A 5,637-nucleotide genomic window follows, 5' to 3' on the forward strand; every position below is an offset into this window, starting at 1 on the left:
CAGGGGGGCCGCCGTGAGGAAGGGTCTGCGTGTGCTGGACTCCCCCTGGCACTGCTGAGCCTGGCGGCAGAGAGCAGTGCGTGGCCTTGGGCTTCCTGGGTGCCAAGGAGGGCTCCTCACGCAGCCCCATGGTGCTGCTGGTGGCTGCCTGCCCAGAGGCCGGGCTCCACTTGGGGCTCTGCTTCCACCTCTGCAAGCAACCTTGAATGCCTTCATCTTTCTTCCCTGCTCCACTCCTGCCCTTACCGCCTGATAGTCTCGAGACAGCTTTCTTTTCCATGGTCTAGACATGTTCCTTGGCAGTGCAATGAGTGCGAAGGGCAGTTGTGCCCAGGGCCGGGTGTGCATGTCCTCAGCAGAGCCCTTGTGAGTTGGTGGTTGCCTGGGAGCCCCTGGTGTGCTGCTGGGCTCCTTCTCTTGTCCTGCCGTGCACCTTGCAGGTGCCATGAGCTGTGGCTGAGAGCAGCCTTGGTGCGGCTCCTGCACTGCTGCCCCTACCACGGCCTCCTCGGGCTGCAGAGGGCAGAGCAGGCACAAATGTGCCCTCAGCAGCAGCAGGGAGCTGCAGCTGCTGCAGCTCTGCCCAGCACTGGGCTACAATGCTCACTTGCTAATGGAGGTGATTTCCCAGCCTTTGGGTAAGGACAGGAAAGCCAAGGGCAGGTGGAGCAGGAGATCCCCCTCACGCAGAGGAAAATCCCTCCAAAATCAAGCAGTGCAACCCCTGCACCGAAGTGCTGGAGCCCAGAGGAGCATCTTGCTGCTCGCCAAGCTTGCTTGCTGGCATGCTGAAAGGGGCTCCCGCTGGACAGAGTAACCTCCTTCCTGGTCCCCAGATCTTGGCATCTCCCATGCCGACAGAAATGTTCTTCGCATCCCTGACATCACAAGCTCAGAAACAAGAACCCTGCTTATCCAGTGTCACCTTTTTCTAATTAAAGACCAAACTTCATAAATATATTTTAAAATTGCTGACTTTCCCAAGTATGGAAAAGCTGTGCTGTGCTTGCTGAAGCCAAGGTGCCTTCCCCCTTAACTCTATTGGTGCTGGGAGTGCAATTGCAGGCTGAGTGTTTGGCTCCAGTTTTATCTGGGGCAATGGGCCAGGGATTATAGACAAAGGGGATTTACCCTCCTCTCCCTCTGCCTTCCCCTTCCCCAAACACTGTCTCAAAATACAGAATTGGGATCGTGTCAAACCCTGGTTCCTTTGGTTCCAGCAGCAATTCAGCAGCACACAAAGAGTTAAATTATGGCATGAGAGTTTGGCCATGTGTTGAGAGGCCACTTGGCTTTTAACGGAGGATCTCTAAGCCGTGCGCCTGTTCCTGTGCTGCTCACGGCGGCATCAGGGAGGCCGGTGCGCAGGACAGGAGCTGCTCCCTGGGGCAGTGCAGCCCCGTGGCGCAGGGGACAGGGACACTGCATCCTGGGCACCTGTGCAGAGCAGGGGGGGTCTTTTCTCCCCTTTGGAAGCAGCTTGGGAAACAGCCAAATACAGGGGTGGAAAGCAGGTTTGGTTGAACTTCCCAGCAAGTGAACAAACTCCCAAGAGCTGAGTGCTTAGCTCTAGGTTAGGGGATCAAGTGCAGCACGGGCAGGTACCAGGACACGTAGCCTCTCTTCCCCCGCACACCTCAGCCCCAGCCCAGCGCCCTCCTGCCAGCAGCCCGTGTGCTTGCGGTGCGCTCTGCGAGCCGCCGTGCCGGCCTCTTGTGCAAGCGCTGTGGCCTCCAGGGCCTCCGCTCCAAGGAGCCCCATCTCTATTGAAGCCATGGATGAGAAGCCCTGTGTCCCTGTCCACGTGGACGTCCATGGGAAGCCGTTGCTGTCCTTGGGCAGCACAGGGATGTGCTGCCCTCACCAAACAGAGTCCCCACAAGGGGCCGCAGCACCCGCTCCCCACAGCCTCTGCAAGGGGCAGTGTGGGGCTGCTGGAGCAGCGCAGCAAGGTGTGCGGCCAAACGCACCCGTCTGCCAGCCAAGGCAGGCGCCCTCGCGCAGCGCCTCTCTGCAGGAGCACCGGGGCATGGCCTGGTACCAACTGCCACCACCATGGCCAGGCCAAGCCCGGGATGCAGCTGCCACTCGTTCCTTCCCACCCATTTCAATTGCAGGGTTTTGGTGATATTTCAGTGGAAAACAAACCTGGTGTAAATGTTTTTTGTGGAGCTTAACAATCTCTTTGCAAAGTTCCTCATTCCTTGAGCTTAAAAGAGCCAGGTTATTAACCACCATAGCAGCATTTCTAACCAAAACACTACGACTTAAGCAGGCCAGGAGTGCCAGGAGCTGCTGTCACTCTAACCCATTCCTGGCGCCCAACGCAGGGCTGGGACCGGCCAGGTGATGCCTTGAACTGCAGCTCCCCCCTCTTGAGAAGCAGGTGGAGGTGTTTAGGATATTCACCAAACTACAGCTGCTTGCAGTTAAGAAATGATGAGTTATGTGTGAAACTTATGCATTGATTCTTGGACAAAAGCATCTTGCAGCAGTTTGAAGGAGGGTGATCCAGTCTAGAAGAGACATGGTGTTATTGGAGTAAGTCCAGCTAAGGGCCCCTTAGACGATTAGGGGACTGGAGCCTCTCTCATATGAGGTGTAGCTGAGCGAGCTGGGGCTGCATAGCCTGGAGAAGAGAGGACGGAGGAGAGTTTTATCAATGTGCTTAAGTATCCAAAGGGAGGCTGTGATAAGGACAGGTCCAGATTTTTTTCAGTGATGCTCAGTGACAATGATGAAAGGTAATGGGCACAAATTGAAACACAGGAAGGTTTTTCTGAAAATAAGGAAGGTGTCTGAGCACAGGAACAGGCTGCAGAGGAAGGCAGTGGAGTTTCCAGCCCTGGCAATACTGAACAGGTGTCTGGGCAGGGTCTTGGGCCGCCTGCTGGAGGTAGCCCTGTCAAAGCGTGAGGATGAACAAGGTCTCTGAAGGCCCTTTCCAATCTGAGCCATCCTGGAATGTTTAAAGCTAGAATATATCCTTCATGCAGGCAATGTGGAACTTCAGTGTTTCAGAGTGAAACTGATACCCGAGCTCCTGCGTTGGTATTTGTCCAGTGTAAGATGGTTATTGCAATCTATCTTATGACCTTGGCGTTTGCAAAAGTTTTGTTCTTTTCTTTACTTATTTACTTATTTTTCCTGGCCACGTCTGTCTATGATGTATGCTCTACCCCTTAGAAAACTCCTTATAGTCCATGAAAATGCAAATATTATTTTCTAGGAGTTCTCTGTAACATGACAAGTTCTACATTTTTTTTATTTTTATTTACTGATTTTTTTTTCCTTACACTGACCAAGAAACCCTGAAGTGTTTTGACTTTTCTTTAGGAGGCCAAGGCAGGATGCCCCACACTGTCTCCTGAGGAGCTCTCAAATTGACTCAAACTGTCTCCTTATGTCCGCTGTGCAGCGCTTGAGGAGATACTTCCCAAGAAGCAGCTTGATATTCCTGACAGAACAGGAAATGCCTGCATGTCCCGGATGGAACCTGCCTCAGTGGGTGGATTCACATGCCACACTTGCCACCGTGTGCTCTGCTGGTCACTGACTCCTTGAGAGATGTTCTGCAGGTGTCCTCACTACTCCTCTAACTGCATCAGGGGGGAAAGGAAACAACGGAATCCTACCAAGCACTTAACCTGAGCAAACTCTGTGTCTCCTGGAAGTCAGGACATTGAACAGCTTCAGCAAAAGGTCTTCTGCTGTGCTGGAGAAGCAGATGGTGCCTACAGTGATGATCTGGAAATCACAAGAGCACTAGGACCTGCCATAGTCCCTGTTCCCCAAGGGGCTGAGGGACAGAGCAGCCTCCATCGTGGTCCCCAGTACGGGGCCCTTCCTGGCAGCAGCCCCTTTCTGCACCAGCTGCCTCCGGGGACACTGCCCCCCGTGACATGGTCCCTGAGCGTGTCCCAGCCCTGCTGGGCCCTGTGTCCCCCAGGGGCTCGTGGAGTTCGGCCCTGCATCTCCAGGCCCCGTATCCCTGGGGCGGGACAGCTTCCCTTTGCCTGTGGCTTGCGCCCTGAGGGGACCCATTGTGTGCGGCACCCGGAGAGTTGAGAGCTGCCCCGCGGTGGGGCTGGGGGTTCTTCCCCTTTGGGCATCCTGTGGGACACGTGTGCAGGTCAGGTGAAGGAAGGCCCTACACTTAGGGATTAATAGCAGGTTGATTTTTAATTGTCCTTGGTATAAGAATCTAATTTGACACATTTTGAGGATGCCCTGAGGCCTTCCCAAATCTCGTACACAGAATTGTTAGCATCATACATGAGGGAAGCACTACTTGTACGTGGTAAATGCTAGGACATTTCTTCCTGAATGTTCAGAGGATTCTCATCCTTGCAAGCAGTTTCCTTTAGTGCAGGGTGCCGGGTTAAGGGTAAGGGAGGGATTCTCACGGTCCAGCCATAAGTGTTGGCCAGGTGTCATTCCCGATTCCTGCTCCGCTTATCAGTGCTAGGCGCTGTCATTTATACAATTAGGTGGAAGAAGACACAGCCATGATATGGTCATCCTCATAAGGTGATCCTTCCAGAATCTGCAGACAAGTTGCGTAAGATTCTCTGCTCCCTGCAGCATGAGTGAGTGGCATTGTGCACTGCCAGTGGGTGTCTCTGCAAGACTTTCCAGATCCTTATTTGAGCAGTCCTTGAAAAGTGCATGCAGACTCCAGCATATGTTCTTGCTGCATCAGTGTCTGTGTGTGCCTTTTTGCTTGCCCATTCCATATGTGTTGTTGGAAGGAGGAAGTTGAGTAGGGCAGGTGGATTAATCTAGGCCGGAGGAGACAAGTGTATTGTTGACAGAGATTTTATGTGGAATGTGTGGGTGTTGGGGACAGCTTTTTAGTAGGGAAATGCTGTTAAGGGAAATGTAGCCGTGTTGCCTGTTCTGGGGAGGGATAAAAGGAAGAAGAGACAGTATTCGGGGGCTTCACTAAGCATGCAGTGGCTAGTGATTTCAGCTGTGAGGTTTGTATTTTCTGCGAGGTGAACTCTCTCAGCATGGGCTCCTTCCCTTGGGCAGGTGGTGTGAGGAGCCAGGCGCAAATACTTGCTGAGCAGGAGGTGTGTGAGCACAGAGGTGTGCTCAGCAAGCTGTGCCAAGAGGCCGGCAGGAGCCTGCACGCACTGTGCGTCAGGACTGCTTGCTGCCGGGTGCGAGCGCAGTGCCCGTTGTGGTCTGTGCAGGGCTGCAGTGGCCTTGCTTGGGAAGCTGCAGCCCTGCTGGCTTGCTGCGTATGGCAAAGGGGCCAAAGGAGGCCCTTGCTCCCTGCAGCTGTGGAAGATGAGGGTATGGATGGGTGCCTTTTCTTGTGCCTGGGGTGCCTGAAGAGCGGTCAGTTTGTGCCAAAGCTGCTCTCCTCCTTTCCCCTGGCCTCAGTGGTCCTGCAGCTCAGGTGCTGCTGGTGCTTTGCTTCCAAGGCCCAGTGTATCCCTGTGTTCCAGGTTGCTGGAAGGAGTTGACCTCATGCCCCACCCAGGACACCTGTGGTTCCTTCAGGATGTGAGGCTGCCCTCTTGGCCTGTCTCCCAAAGCAAGAGCCATGCAGAGATGCAGCAGAAGCAGGGCATCTTCTTTGGAAGAAGCTGGAGAGAGGGCTAAAGCAGTGAAGAAGGACTTGGGCAA

Source organism: Tinamus guttatus, unplaced genomic scaffold, assembly GCF_059628265.1.
Source record: "Tinamus guttatus ecotype Peru unplaced genomic scaffold, ASM5962826v1 Tinamus_guttatus_pri_ptg000614l, whole genome shotgun sequence".
NCBI lineage: Eukaryota > Metazoa > Chordata > Aves > Tinamiformes > Tinamidae > Tinamus > Tinamus guttatus.